Below are 17391 nucleotides of genomic sequence, written 5' to 3' on the forward strand. Positions count from 1 at the left end.
GAATGTACAGCTTCAAACTATCACAAACCTACAGCAAATCTTAGCCTTTTGGGTTGGGATCAACCATCCTTCAGCTGTATCGACTTCTTCCCAACAATGTAGTCAAGGTCATATCCAATACCATAGATCAAAAACATTAAATACAATATAATGATTAAAAATAAAATAAAAACTTTGTTATTCCCAGATGATGGTCAAAAAAGAATTATACAAGAGAATCTAAAAAAAAAAGTTCAGATCCAATGAAATAGTTTAGCAAGTTTCATGAATGTGTAATATGTAATGTGTAATGTTTAACATATGACATATATACTATAATATATATATCAATATATAAAATTAGTCATGCATATATAGAAGAAAGCAATAAAATATGCAGTAAATTATTACATATGAAACAGCAAAAAATCCTGTGATATATAACCAAAAAATGTGAATTATCTCTCAGCATAAAAAAATTAAATATAGTTAAAAGGCTTTTAAAAAAGAGTTAAATAAATGTAGTGCTAAGATATAATACACAGGAAGAATCAATATAATAAATTGGTCAGTTCTCTCCATATTAATCCATAAAATAATGTAAATTCAGTAAAAATGTGAAGAGTTTTTCTTGGAATTTAAGGACTTAATCCTAAAATCAGTATAAAAGAATAAAGAACCAAGTACAATTTCCTAGAAGAAAACACAAAAATAAAGATTTAAAGGGGGTGGAATTGGGGATACTTACAAGTGTCCTTTCTCAACCGTGCAGGGCTTCTCAACCTTGGCACCATTTGCACTTTGACCCAGACAAGTCTTTATTTTAGGGGGCTGCCCTATGCATTGAAGGATATTTAGCAACATCTCTGTACCCAATCCCTACACTTATGAAAACTAAAGATTTCTCTAGACATTGCCCAACAACCCCTAAGGGGTAAAATCTTTCCCAGTTCAGAACTACTTAAACTATTGAAACTATTTGGTATTGGCATAGGCCTAGACAAGTAGTCTAATTACAAAGAAGAAAGAAACAAAAATCTGAACTAAATGCGTGGGAATTTGACATATATTCAGAAGTGGTAATTCAAATTAATGGGAAAAAGGTCAATACAAAGTCCTTTGACAATTAGTTGTTTGTAGAAAATGATAAAGTAGATCTCTGTCTCATACTGCAAAATAGATCTGTGGTTGATCAAATACCTAAATGTAAAAACCTGAATACAAAATTAAAATTGTACATACCATTTTACCCGCATTTTCATGTCTATGAATTGATTCTAGAAAAATTTCAATTTCACACATATATTCAAGGAGATATTTATTTTAATAGCAAAACCATACAAACAATTTTACTACCATCATTAAGACAAATGACCCTTATTTTTAATTCAGTGGAATACTATGCACCTGCTAAAATGAATACATCTAAAAATATCAACATGAATAAAACTAAAAATATATGTTAAATATTAAAACATGCAATTCAATCATAAATATTTTTAATAGTTGCCTACAACTGCATTAAGTATCTAGAAAACTGCCAGAAAAATTTTTTTGCTTTTCTGGGAAAGGACAGAAAGAAAAGAGATGGTGTGGGATTTTAGCTGAAACTGTAATTTAAAATGAAAGTGTTCTGAATCAAGTAAGACAATACTGTAATATTTGTAAATATTTTACCAGCAAACATAATGATATCTCTGATCATTTTACACATAGAAATGTGTTCATAATAAAACTAGAAGGTAATATTGGATATATCTGTCCTATTGAATGTATAGGGGTAGAATTTAAACAACCTGTAAATATAAAAAATTGCGATTACCACAAGTGTTCCAAAAGCCAGTCATGTGTCCAGAACTCAAATGCATCTCCATTCTTCCCCAACAAAGGTGTCCGTACACAGGAGATAGTATGCCAACTCTCTGACTTTGCCAGCAAAGATTCTACATTCCCCAATATGGGATTTTTCCATATGGAAAATATGGTCTTCCCTTGGCCCACCTGGATTTTCTTTCTTAATTTGGAGCAATTTTGCTATGACATCATCTCTACAACATACACACAAAGGCTTTTTTGTTTTGCTTTGTAACTTTTCAGCAAGGATGAACTAAAATTTAAGTTTCACATTGCAGTTAACTAAGCAAACCCTCATTATTTCTCTTTCCTATTTATTAATGAGCTTCCTTCTTTTCTTCTGTTCCTCCTTACTCTTTTCTTCTTTTTCTCACCACAACCCATTCATCTCTGTTCTCATTTGCTTCAGTGTCCTTTCTCTAACCTTATCTTTTTTCCCAAAGCCATGATAATGATGCACATTTTTCTTATCTGGTGTCTCCCCACTTCTCTCTTTCCACAATAGATTTAACCTAACCAGTGGATCATTGATTGGCTGTTTACACAGCCACACTGGATCTTTATTGCTCTGTTCATTTGTCTTTTTCAGGGAAAATGGAATTAACTCTACTTTAATTGTGTCATCTCTAAATATACACAAGAACTATTTTAAAGTTTTGGGGGAATATATAGTAGATAATATTTCAAAATAGTTTTATTTTAATAATTCACCTGAAGACCTGCCTACATTTTCAACCTTTCTACGTTGATCTTAAAACAAAACAAATATAACAAATTAAAAATTCAGGGTGCTATTTTTCTTGTTTTCTACATAGTCTGACTCAATACCATCCTAGTCATTAAGCAAATGCAGACACAGGTCTCAAGCTGATGTCTCTGGTTTGAGATTTTTCTATCCAGACATCACTGCTAGATCTTCCATGCACACGAGTTCTTGGCACACTAAGGTTGAGAGTCTCTTTTTCCTTACATTACTTATCGTATTAGTCAACCAAAGAGGTGCTGATGTAAAGTACCAGAAATCTGTTGGTTTTTATAAAAGTTATTTATCTGGGATAAAAACTGACAGTTTCAAGGCCCTGAAGAGTCCAACTCAAGGTTGCTTTCTCACCAAAGTCAGTGGCTACGTGTTGAAGCAAGATGGTTGCCAATCTCTGTGAAATTTCAGCCTTCTTCTCTCTCAGCTATAGACTGGCATAGGGCTCATTTCTTTGCAGGCCTTCTTAGCTGCTCAGCTGCACTGTTCTCTTCAGCTGCAAACCATCATGTGAATGGCTCGTATCTCCCTGGGCTTTAGCTGTTTGAGCCTTCTTCCTTCTGTCACATGACAAAGTTCTCTCCTTTGGCATCTATGGAGCTTGCGCTCTCCCTGTGTGTCTTCTTGAGTGAGTGTACATTTATATCAGCCCACCAGGGGGCGGAGACTCAATCTGAGCCTTGCCCTACTGATGTGGTAGAATCAAAGTCCTAACCTTAACATAATAGAATCAAAGACATTTCAGCTAAATCTAATACAATCAAAGGGTATCACACCCAGAGGGATTTATTACTTTACAAACATAATCTCTCTTTTGGGGATTCATAAAGAATCTCAAACTGCCATACTTTTCTACTCAGATCTAAAAACTAAAGGTAATCACACAGTGTTTATAACTATAAATTATCCAGCTGAAATGAAACAACTTTGTCACTCTTTCTGAGGAAATGATAGGTCCTTTATTTTCACGTAGTACAGATCAGGTTTAAGCCAGGATTGAGACAAGAGAAGTCACTGTCATGACTTCTGGTATGAGAATTCTGCATGCACCCAGAACTTGAGCTCCTGCTCTCACTCTAAAAAGCAAAAAGGTGCCATTGAGGGTCCAGATTACAGCTCTATTATCGGATTCCTGAAAAACTAGTCAGTATATAGGGGATCCTAGCACCATGGAGAGTAAAGTCGCCTATTCAGTGTGCCCAGACAAGGTTGTAGAGGCAGGAAGCCAGACACAACTGTTTAGAAGGACCTGATGCTAACTTTATAGTAGAATGCCTGAAAAGTCTAGATGCAAGGATAAATTGTTGTTTGATCATTTCTCCCCATAAAAAGATAAGCATACCTCTTGGGACATGTCAGGGAATCCTTATTTGCAGTCATATGATGTTACCACTTCCTATACACTTTGCAAATTAAATTCTCAAATTCAGTTATCCTGGAGGTAGCCAACCATAAGCTTAGCAGTGTTGGAAAAGAAAGGCAAATTGTACACGGGTTCAGACACACCTACAGACACAAAATCATTGAACATAAGCTTTGACAAAGGGAAAATAGACTGGTTCCAGCTCCAGACCGGGGCAGGAGCCAGGGACAGGAGTTATGGTGAAGAGAAACAAGACAGACTGCTGCATTTGTGTATTCTCTAGACCATATTTCAAAAAAGCTACTCCATGAGGACAAGTTTTTATGGCCAGTTAAGAATGGGAAACATTGCATGATCTATCTCATGCTTGGGGATTCATAGGGCATATTAACACATCTAAGAGTCCAAAAATCCTTAAAGAAGCCACTTTCAAATACTTTTTCCTAAGATGTCTCATATTTGTTTGATCACAGGACCCTTTTCTTATGAATTCTTTTAAACAGTTCTTGGAAATTTTGTTCTGCAAAGCTCAATTTGGGAAATACGGATGCAGAATAAAAAGTTTTCAAATTAGGGAGGATGCACCATTGCAGTTAAGACTTACATTTCAGGATATTCTATTCCCATGGCAAGAACCAGACATTTACACAAAATGTTTTGCAGCAAGCATACTTTAGGACTTTGTGATTCAAAGTGTGGTTCTTGGACATCACCTTGGAACTTTATAGAAATGCTGAATCTCTGGAGCCGGAAATATTGAAGCAGAATCTGCATTTTAACAAGATCCCCAGGTGATTTATGTCCACAATAAATATGGGGAAGACTATTTTAAGAAACTCACAGTTACTACGTATGTGTATTTTATGTATTTCTGCATGCAAATTAGAAAATGCAGACTAGAACTATACTATTAAGGTTGATGATTTTTTTTAAAATTGAATATTGAACAATCACAGAGACTGGTATGTATTAAAATAACATGAAAGCTTTGAATAGGTGACCAATATGAATTTGTCCACATCAGTATCAGATTTGGACCAAAATAACTGATTGATGATATATTATGATATAATGACAGTACACATGGAAAAAATAGAGTGAAGCCAACCTCTCACCTGATTAGAACTCACAATGATGGACAAGTGAGAAGAGAAAGGCATTTAAAAGCATGCATGAACTATGTTTATATTGATACATTACATGCAAAACATTCATTTCATTCACACTCTTCTAAGAGGGTCAAATGTAAAGTTTAGAAATATTTAATTGTCTGAAATGTCTATCTTAACATTTTTTCGTTTACTCATTAACTGATTATGAATTCATTTTACAAGTGCCTTTTTGGGTCTTTTAGCACTGTCCTCAGATCAATAAGACATAAACTTTCTCATAAAAGGGTACATAGATGGACTATGAACACACTATCATATTAAAATCATACATATTACAATTATACGGTGAGAATTTCCATAAAGAGAGAATATATGACAAATAATCGTTTCAGAATGTGATCAAGGATCTGAAAAAAACCCGCATCTCATTTATCTGTGTAGCCTCATGCCAGAGTTAGAATGTAGTAAAAGATTTTCTTGGTTCCCAAATTCTCACTGTCAGTCCGTTTTGAGTTTCTGCCTACCTCATTGAACTTCTGCTTGACAATCCTAACAATGGTTCTCTGAAGATAGTATCTTCCCAGGGGATGAATTCTTCCCAGTATTTTCTAGTTCTGGGCTGGGCTCAGGGTTCATACCTGTAGATCATGGGATAAGAGCTTTTGGAGGAAAAATTATGAATCATTCAGGATAAAGTTTTGAAATAATTCAAAAAGTGAAAGCAAGCTTTGAAAGCAATTGAGCAAATGCGAGATCCAAACCAGGAGACTATCCTGTATGTGTGTGTGTGTGTTTGTCTGTGTGTGTGTATGCGTGTGTACTCTTCAAACAACTTAGAAGACTCAGTATTATTATACAAATGTTAGAGTCTAGGAAATTTATACCCAGAGTTTTGAAGTTGATAGCTACTCAATGAAGAATTAGTAATCAAATCTGACTCTATCTAACTACAAAACCAAGACCCTTAATCATTATTCTGTGCCAGGTTCATAGCCTCAGTAATAGTGACTTGGGAGAGGATAATTCTCTGTTGTAGTAGGCTGCATTGTGCATTGTAGGATGTTGAGAAGCATCCCTGATCTCTACCCATCAGATGCCAGTTTCACATACCCTCTCTGTTTCCTCCCTTGCCACCATTTGTGACATACAAAAATACCTCCGTAAATTGTGAAATGTTCCCTGGTTGAGAACATAGCCATTGTTTTGACTTCCTATTGTATTCATACCATGAACCTAGGATCCTCAAAATGAGCATGTTTCAGTAAGTTATCTCCAAAACACAGGCTGCTAATTCAGCCTTATTGATGCAGATTGTTTGTATGGATTTGCCTGGCAAGTCACTCCTCCTTCTAAGGGAAATACAACCCTTTCTTTTAGGAAATGCTTCGCCCTCCTTTCCAATCATGTAATCCTGGTAAAAGTTAACAATTATATTTTTTGCCTTCTGCCATTCCTAAATCTCAGGAAGAGACATATGACCTAAGTCAGGAGAATCAGTTTCCCATTAGATTGAAACTAAAAGGTGGGAGTCCCTTCCTCTCAGGTGAAGATAATTGGAGAGTGAGCTAAGAAGCAGTTTTGAGGGAACAATTGACTAAATATATTATGACAATGGGGAGAAACAAGAGATGATCATTCTCATATCTCAGGTCCCCAGGACTGTCCCTATTCCTAACATCCTGAAGTTTGCAGCTTAGCTACTCTAATATTTTTCCAAGAAAATAATTTTCTACTTAAGCTAGTTCAAGCTTGATTTCTGTCACTTGCAACCAACAGAATCCTGGCTAACAGGACAAGGGACAAGGACTCTAAAACTATGACCTTAGAAAAGGACATCCCCTCTTATTCTCCAATCTCTCCCATCCCATTCACAAACACCTATGACTGAGTATCAGTGCAGAATCAGCTCTTACCTATTTTAGGAATAATCTCAGATTTTGGTTTAGGAGATTTTCCTTAAAAGGCAAGTAAACAAAATATGAGGGCAAGATCATTTTAGTAAAGTTGAATTGTTGAAATCCATGTTAATTCCTTAAAAGGTATTTTTATTTCTAAAAACAATGCCATGAGCATGTTTGGTAGAGTTTAGATAAATGTGTCAAAATGATCCAACATGTGCAGAAAATGATGTTTGAAACACAGAGTGTTTATTACTGTAAGGTGGCTCTATTAGCAAATTGGGCAAATTCCTTAAGGCTTTTGAAGTTAGAAAATAGACTATTTGTTATGTTCATGTTAAGGGCTTGCCATGACTTCAATTTGGAAAAATCTTTGATTTGGGAAAATTAAGAGAGTATCTTGACAAACCCCAAAGAAAAGGAGAGAAGAGACCAATTGCTTTGTCTTCTTGAACTAGCCTGGGATTCGTGACAGGGAAGTACAAGGGTTCTCAATTTTCCTCATAGGTGTTGCAGCTCAGTTTGCTGGCACAGACAGGTACCATGGCGGTCAGGCCAGTCAATAATAAATAATAAACATTCGGTATAAGAAATGCCAGTCTTATATATGCCTAGAACTAAAGCATGATTTATAGAATAGAGAAGGAGAAAGGGGCCATCTGGACCATCTGGGTCTTATTTCACAAGTATTACAAGAAAATGTAAAAATGCCCTTTCAGACAGAATAGTAATCAAGGACAAAGATATCTGTATCATTTTTATTTTTTTTTAAATCATGTAAAAATAACTTGGAAAGAGCCTAAAGCCAAATGTGAATTTATGTGGAGGACTGAAGTATTTCTAACAAAAGACTGCATTCTCTCTTTTTTGAAAATACGGGTCTGGTGATATGGCCCAACTTCTTTTTTTTTTTTTTTTCTTGTTAAATAGTTATTTATTAAATAGTTATGAAATAAGACATTCTGCTGGTCTGAGTTGACCCTTTTATTCAAGGTCATATTTTCTAGTTACATCATTAGCTGGTACTTGGTAGTAACCCCTCAGTGCCAGGGAGGCTCATCCCTGGGAGTCATGTCCCACACTGGGAGGAAGGCAACACATTTACATGCTGAGTTTGGCTTTGAGACTGGCCACAGTTGAGCAAGACGGAGGTTCTCAAGAAGTAACTCTTAGGCACCCTGCAGCTTTTGGCCTTGTTCTTATTTCAGGTGCACAGGTTCAGAAGCATAGTCATTAGTATCAAGGGCTCATTGTTGGACCTTCCTTCTTTTAGGTCTTTTCCGTTGCACTTGGGGGATTGTTGCTGTTCCTTTAGGGACTGTGAGAGAGCTCCCCTGGCTAGGAACTCAGCACTCCCTCAATTGTTGTTTTTAATTGTAACCACTATGAAAATATCCAAACATTTTTATGCACCCTGGATATTTGCCCTGGAGAACTCCCTTCCAACCATGTGTCCCCTGTCAACAACATCCCACACCAGTATTCCTCCACTGCCATTGTTGAGCCTCTCTGTGATCCAAAACTTCTTCAAAAATGAAGCCCAATATATTGCCAGTTTCCATTAATAGTAAAATGGAATATAGTGATGAGTTTAAAGGTTAGATATAGAATACATATTACTTTAGAAAAATTAAGGTAAAAATAAAGTGGGGTAACAAAAAATTAAAAAATGCAAAAGCTTTGTTTTTGATGTTTTGCCTTCCATCACTGCAATAAGTGTTGCCCTGTATGCAAATTGGCAAGGCAACTTCTTCCATCTTTTCCTCAGTGTCTACATCCTTTCTTTTCTTTTTTTTTCTAATTATTTAGCTTATCTTCACAGAAGTTTTAGATCACAGTAATTTATATATACAATATATAGTACTCCCACATATCCAACATAGAACCCTTTTCCCTTCCACAGCAATAATCTTTTTACATATTCATACTATATTTACTGGAACTGATGTACAGATACTGAGACAATAGCTTTCAAACAAGGTAACATTTGGGTTTGCATTGTGGTTTATAATTTAGACTATACAATTTTCTAAAATTTTAGTTATCTTATGTTTTACATCATGACTTACATTTTAGCCTATCAGCCCCTGTACATTTTTGCTGTAATTATCATGTCTTATATCAATCCTTGTGTAATCTTTTTATGTTATTTTATTTTATTTTATTTACTTTGTAATAATATTACATTAAAAAAATATATATATATGAGGTCCCATTGAACCCTACCTCCCCCACCCCACCTCTCCCCCCCCTCAGCAACACTCCCTCCCATCATCATGACACAGCCATTGCATTTGGCAAGTATATCTTTGGGCACCCCCGCACCCCATGGTCAACGGTTCACACCATGGCCCACACTCTCCCCCATTCGATATGGCCCAACTTCAAGGTGAGAGTTATCCCTTCCTGAACATGTAAGAAAGGACCACCCAAAGCAGTTTATAGTAGCAGCAATGACACTGGATTTAGAATCAGAAACAAGGCCCAGATTCTCACACCCTCACATGATTACTGTCTTTGGCTACTAAGAGACCACAAATGCCTATCTTCAAATTTGAGACACAGATTTGTATAATGGCAATAATAAACCTTTTCTATCTTATAGGGTTAATGTAAAGAGCAGGTGGAATGTTTTAATGCAAAAAAATCCAAAATTTATATCTGACTGCTCCAAAACATATATATGATTGCTTTTATACTTTGCAATGGATAGAAATGACGGAAGGTGATTATGCTATAAAAAAAATAACACAATGTTTTTAAAACATTTTCCATTGAATAAAGGTTCTTGGAAGCAAAGCAACAAGTAGACCTACTCCTGTACCTTCACCATGTCATGAAATTCAGTCTGATTTCCAGATAAGTCTAGGAATAAAAAGACTCAATCAATTCTTCAGCTGCCACCTTTTACTGCACATTGCTATAATGGCTTAAATGTTTTTTCTGGCCCAACTTAATTCAAAAGATAGGCAATTTTTTCCTCCAACTTGAATTGTTACAGGACACTTCCTCCTCTGTCTTTGGAGCTGATAACCATGGGATAAAGAGAAATCAAGTAGAGTAAGCTACAAATCCTTAATTTTCTGCCATGTGCCAGACAAGAATTAGTGAAGAAATAGGCATGTGTATCTGTATGTTCATTTGTAAATATGAGCATGTGCCCAGGTCTATGTGTGGGTGCATAGAGCTATGTATAAGCAGGTGCATTTGTTTGGCTGTTGGCATGGGAGTATGTTTGTACGCATGAGTTTACTTTATGTTGCTTATGCATGCATTGGTATTTGTCGGTGTGGATAAGATGGTAGAAAGGCATGTGTGTTTGTGGGTGTTTGTTGTTTAGATGAGTATGCGCATGTTTATATATATATATATATATATATATATATATATATATATGATACAAGAGTGGGAGTGGAAGGGAGGAGAGTGTGGAGATGGAAAAATTTCCTCTCACTGAACTTGCAGCTGAAATTTAAAGAAACTACATGCTATTACCCAAATCAGAATCTGGCCTAGTGCCCCCTCACTGAAAATTGTGGGAAAAGTGCAATGGGAATTAACTTTAAAAACCAAATGATTATCCACACTGACATCTTTCTGGATCTTTTCTCAATTCCCTCATTCACCCTCACAGTGAGTGGTGGGGTACAGCTGATTTATGAGGAAAGAGCTGTATCCATAAAATAAGATTCAGAGATGAAGCCATAAAGAACCAAAAGTTCACGGAATAAGTTTGGAAGTTCATTCTGTCCTTCAAATGTGGCCTGAGTAGAACAGTAACCATGCAGCACTGCAAATATTGGGTGTACCCCTTCTTCCCAGCACTCAGAGTCATGGGAGTCAAGAAAAAGGAAGAGTCCAATCCTATTCCATTCATATTAATAATGTGACCTGTTTTAAGTTGCCAAAGGGCTGCCCATGCAAAGTACCAGAAATGAGTTGGCTTTTTATAATGGGAAATTTATTTGGGGAAAAATGTACAGTCCTGAGGCCATGAAATGTCCAAAACCAGGCATCAGCAGAGATGCTTTTTTAACAAAGTCAGCTGCCACATGGTAAAGCAAGATGGTGGGCCATCTCTACCTAGGTCCCTGCCTTCCTCTCCAGAATCTTCAGTCTCCTGGAGCTCAGCTTTGGTTGAACTTGGAGTTGCACTTGCTTCTTTCTGGGCCTCCTCAGTCTCAGCTGCTCCACTTTCTTCCCGAGTCCAGCTATAAGCTATCAGGCATTTGGTTCCTCTCTTTCCTGGCTTCAGCTCTTGGAGCCTCTTGGTGGGCTTCTCTCCTTGCAACTCAGCTCTGGGAGAAACTGGTGTCCTTTCTCTCACTTTGCAAGATCAAACATGGTGGCTCCCCTTTCCTGTGTGCCTGCTTATATCAGACCCAGCAAGAATGGAGATACAACCTGAGTCATGCCTCACTGACAAAGTCCAAAACATAGTCCTTCTCTTTTGGGGATTCATAAAGGAACTTCAAACTGTTACAGGACCCTTGTATAATACTTTCTATGGGCTAGCACAATTTGCAGAGCTTTAGAATGCATTATTATTTCTTGGCTTTATTATGTGTTTCCAGTTGTATTTCAGGCGCTCTCCTATGTGCAATAAACTGGTGATCCAATTTATATCAATTTCACCAAGGCAGAAACTGAGGTTTAAAGGTATTGAGCCACAAATCCAAGGTCATGGTCATGTAGCCATGGTGTGAACTCACATCTATTATGTTCCAAATTGGCTTTAATTTTTAAGGTTTATTTCTAAAGTACTATATTACTTCTCAGGTTTAATTTGGTAAAAAAAAGAAAACATTACCTGAGGCATAGCCCAGCAAGGGAAAAATCACTAAACAATTCACAAAAGTTAGCATGTTCTGACTACATTAGTGTCTACATGCACATTGGATGGGGCTTGGCTGAAACTTTCCTCCCAGTGTATCAGCTAAGAACAGTCTACTTCAAGACAGTTATAACCAAATTATAATGTCAAAGTACCCATGTCAAGGAAGGTCTCTTCATGAAGTGGGAAGATCTATGCTCTTCTATTTGAATATGGATGGAACTCAGAAATGGTACCCAGTCTGGAAGTATGTTTCTTATGGCTTGCTTCAAATGTTTCTGTTTCCATTTCCACAGTATGAGGTGAGGCAATCACTAACATCTACTGAAGACGGACAAGTTGGCATTATGCTAAATCCTGCCTTACTTAAACTATTTCTACTAAGCCACATGGATGGATATGGGTGAGAAGGGCTACATCTTTTTTTTTTTTTAAAGATTTATTTATTTATTTACTCATTTCCCCCCTTCCACTCCTCCTGCCCTGCTGTTTTTGCTGTCTGTATTATTTTCTCTTCTCATTTTCTCTCCTCTAGATTCACTGGGATTCGATCCTGGAGACTCCTGGTGTGGAGAGAGGTTCCCTGTCAATTGTGCCACCTCAGTTCCTGGTCTCTGCTGTGCCTCACCTTGACTCTCCCCTTGTCTCTCTTTTGTTGTGTCATCATCTTGCTGTGTGACTCACTTGTGTGGGCACTGGCTTACCATGCAGGCACTCACACGGGCACTAGCTCACCATGCAGGCACACTTTCTTTTCTTCTTTTTCACCAAGAGGCCCCAGGGATTGAACCAGGTCCTTCCATATGGTAGGGGGAAGCACTATCACTTGAGCCACATCCACTTTCCACTACATCTTTTAATTGAATAACAAAAAAGTAAAAGACAATGACTGAAACCCATGAAAGAGTTGAGATTAAAAATAGGAACTGGCATCCCAACATTTAATGTGTTGCTAAGAAAGTAAAATATATGACCTCTCTTCTTATCTGCCTAAATGAAATTATCTAAAACTATTTAGGTTATTAGGCTTCCATCTTAGTTCAGAGGTGACAAATATCTGCAAACATGGTGGTCATTTTCCCTCTCACTCTTTAGTCAGTTGCACTAACTGATCATAATACTTGTCCACTTGGCCTAGATACAAAGTCAGAATCCTCCTAAACATAGTGTGTTAGAAAGTCATAGCCAACTAGTTGATGGTGTTACTCTATAAATCCTGTTTGCCAACTCTGTCATAGATTGTCAATATGGGGAGAGGACAAGTAGAAAGAAATTTCAAAATTACAATAGTTGGCATCCTTGAGATAGACTGAGTTGCCCGATACATGGCTAAGAAGTGATGATACATGGCTAAGAGGTGGTGGCATCTTATTGGTATAGCTCCAGATCAGAACTTAGACTTGATCCAGTCTTAGATTAATATAGTTTGTGCATAAATTCAAATTTATTCTATATCCAAGTATGCCTAGTTCCCAGAAAGCCAATTAAGTGATATAGGCTCTATAGGCCTTGGATATTCAAGAAGGATGCAGATTATGTTAATTCAATCTTACCTGGAATGTGGAGGATGTGTTAATTCAAGCTTACCTGGAGGATATGTGTTAATTCAAACTTACCTGGAATGTGGGAGATATGTGTTAATTCAAGACATATCTGATATTCAGATAAAACACTTAAAACTCTAAGAAACTAACAAAGAAGGTCCTTTTGCATAAAGCACCATTTGACTCCCCACTCCTACATCCTCTGTATCCAAGGGCCCAAAAATCCTATTTGGGGCTTAGCTTTTATTAGGACAGGAGTCTGCCAAGCCCAGCCAGCTGCTAATAAATCTTCCTTCTCAGATTCTCACATCCTGGCCTTCAATACTGTGAACACCAAACTTCCCTCTGCCACAACATCTCTGGGGGTTAATCCAGGATTTTGCTGAGAAGGCCAGAGGCAGCAACAGCTGATTGCCCCTATTGGATGGCTCTGAGAAGGCCAGGAGGGGCTGGGGTTTGCCCTTTAGTCCAGAAAGAGGTTGTGGACCCTGCCAGAGCCCTCCTGGAGAAACTGGAGGCACTGGAGGGTTTGAAAGAGACCCTGAGAATGAAGCAAGGAGCTCCTCGTGCCAGATGGGTAAGACATCCCGAGGACATAGCACAGGAAAAGCCTAATTCTGAAAAATAAGGAGCAGAGCCTGATCCACTCTTGAAGAAGACTCCAGTACTCCTGAGGAGAAGGGAGGAAGCCATCTTCTCTAGGTCCGAGAAAGGAAAGGAAAGAGGGTTTTTGTGTGCATTAGACTGTGGAGACTGAGTGAGACACAGAGACATACTTCTGCAGGGTGAGTGTGGAGTCCTGATCCACAGTTCCATGGCGACCTCATCTGGTCAAGGGTGGTCTGGAGGACCTCCCTGCAAAAGGACCCTCTTCCAAGTTGGGAGCTTATACCAACCCACTAAGGCTGAGTTGTTGTAATCTTCCATGAGGGATGTGGCTGGAAACGGACAAAGCAAAAGGCTAAGTGAGTGCTGTGCAGCATAAACACAGGATGGAAACATGGGAAACACACAAAGTGGGACCTCATTAGGTTGTATGCTGAAAAACTTTCCCCAAGCATTCCTTGGAGATGTATACAGTATAAAGTTCCAGCCAGGAAAGCTTAAAATGCTTTGTGAATTAGAATGGCCAGCTTCTGGTGTGGGCTTACCCCAGGACAGCACCTTTAACCCCCAGGTCATCTGTAAAGTCCACAATGCAGTAAGCGGAAAACCAGGGTACCCTGACAAGTTCTCCTAAATCGATGACTGGCAGGATGCTGTGAGTCAAAGTCCACCCTGGTTAGGGAAATGTATGACTGAAGAAGCCAGGATTTGCCTGATAAAAATGCCCAGAAGTGCTGTCCCAGAAACCAGGCCAAACAAGCACCATGCAAATGGTCCAGAGGAAGTGAGCCCCAAATCCAGTGCCGACCCACCCATTCTAGAAGGGCCAGATGAAAATGACCTCCCACCACCTTATGCAATTGCTCCTACCACGCCAGTGCTGAGGAGTGGGGATAAGCCAATTTTTCTGAGCAGTGCTTCCCCATAGCCATCTCTAGTACCATCCTCCCTAGAAAGTGCATATCAGCCACCCCAGCAGCCATTTGTCCCTGGCAGCATAGTGCTGATCATCAATTAGAAAGGAGTCCCTGAAAAATGACAACTCAGACCATGGGGAGCCCCAGGGACAGGTGGAGCAAGGAGAAGGGCTGCTTTACAGTTACCTCTCCATGAAGCCTGACCTCCAATTTATTATGATGCAGATGGCCAGATTCAAGGAGGAAACCAAACATTCATATACCAACCCTTCACTACCACCAGCTTCTTTAACTGAAAAAGTCACACCCCACCATACTTGGAGAAGCCATCAGGCCATGATGGGGCTCTTCCAGTCCATCATATGGACCCATAAGCCATATGGGCTGATTATAAACAACTCCCCATGACCTTACTCAACCTCCAGGAGAGAATGCAAGTCATACAAGGGGCTCTAACCTGGTTCAAAGAGCACCCACCTGAGGGAACCCTGGACAGTGACCAATACGCCTGTGCACAGTTCCCAGACAAGGACCAAATGACACAGCTAGAAACTTTCCATAGGGCCTTAGTTGAAGGGTTCAGAGTTGGGAACCAAAAAGCAGTAAACATGGCAAAGACCACCCAAGAATACAGACTCTTGATGAAAGTCCAGCTACATATTCAGAGACTGCTAAATGAAGGCATACTAAAGTCATGCCAGTCTCCATGGAATACTCCACTCTTCCCAGTTAAAAAAGCCAATGGGGATTACCATTCAGTCCAGGACTTATGAGCAGTCAACTCAGCAGTAGTGACCGTACACCCAGTGGTTCCCCAACCCTTACACTCTCCTCAGGTTGATACTCTCATCAGCAGTCTACTTTTGCCTGGATCTTAAAGACGTCTTCTTCTGCATTCAGATAGCATCCCAGAGTCAACCAATTTTCACCTTTATGTGGAACAATCCCAGCTTCATTGAAAAGCAACAGCTAACCTGGACACAGCTCCCTCAGGGATTGAAAAATGCACCCACTACTTTTGGACAAGCCCTGGCCAGTGAGCTCAAATCCTTTAAACCAGAAAGCCATAATTGTTTTCTCCTCCAATATGTAGATGATCTCATCCTTGGAAGGCCCACCTACCAAAACTGTGATAATGGAATCCATGCCTCTTAAAACATCTGCAATGAAAGGGTTAGCGGGAGTCCAAAAAAAAGCCCAAATCTGCCTACCTCAGGCCAAATATCTAGGTTATAAAATAGCACAGGGTCTCTGTGAATTAGCACCTGGAAAAAAAGGAAACAATCTGTAGCTTCCCTGAACCCAGCACTCACCAAAAGTTGCGAGAATTCCTTGGAGCATCTGAATTCTGCCACGTTTGGATTCACAATTTTGGGGTCCTTGTGCACCTTTTGTATGAAGCCACAAAGTGGGGAGATCATGATCCCCTGCTCTGGGAAAGCCCACAGAAAGACATTTTCATCACTCTCAAGCACACTCTGATGGAAGCACCCAGTCTCGGGCTTCCAGATCTCAGTAAACTGTTCTACCTTTACATTCATGACACCAAGGCATTGCAGTAGGAGTACTCATTCAATACTTGGGTTCCTGGCAAAGACCTGTAGCCTATCTATCCAAACAACTGGACTGTAGCCCAGGGATGGCCCTCATGCCTGCAAACTGTAGGAGATGCAGCAATACTAACACTAGAGGCCATAAAATTAACTCTTGGGCAGTCTATAATTGTTCAGGTTTCATATGCAGTAATCACAATCTTAAAAGCTAAAGGAACACACTAGCTTACTAACAGCTGCCTGGTTAAATATAAAACCCTATTATGGGAAAATCCATCTGTCCAATTGGAACTCATAAAAATCCCTGAATTCTGCTACCCTGCTACCTGTTAGGCCAGGGGTTCCAACCTATAACTGCCTGGAGACATTGCAAGAAGTGTATTCCAGCGGACCAGACCAGCCACTACCAAATCCTGACATGGAGTTCTTCATGGATGGGAGTAGCTTTGTTCAGGGCAGTAATCAGCGAGTGGGATATGCTGTAGTAACTTCTGAAACCACAGTGGAGGCCCAGAGCCTCTTGGATGAACACATCAGCACAAAAAACCAAACTCTTTGCCCTGACCCGAGCCCTACAACTTGTGGTTGGGGCTAAAGTTAACATCCACAAGACTCCAACTATGCCTTCCTTACCCTGAAGTGCATGTAGCCTTATACAAACAAAAAGGACTCATTAACTCAGGAAGAAAGAACATTAAATATGGCACACAGATTCTGGAACTACTAGAAGCAGTTTGGGAGCCCATCAAAGTGGTTGTGATGCACTGTAAGGGACACCAGAAAAGCCATAGCCCCATTGCTCAAAGAAATTGGAGGGCAGATGCTGAAGCAAAAAGAGTGGCATGGGAAGGATCCCTATCTAAAAACCTGGCCACTGCTCTCATTCCTCAACCTCTTAATTATCAGAAACTCCAGTATACAATGCCTGCTCTTGTCCAGCAGCCTCTGAATCACCAGGAGATGCAATATATTCA

The sequence above is a fragment of the Dasypus novemcinctus genome, chromosome 3, assembly GCF_030445035.2.
Source record: "Dasypus novemcinctus isolate mDasNov1 chromosome 3, mDasNov1.1.hap2, whole genome shotgun sequence".
NCBI classification, from domain to species: Eukaryota; Metazoa; Chordata; class Mammalia; order Cingulata; family Dasypodidae; genus Dasypus; species Dasypus novemcinctus.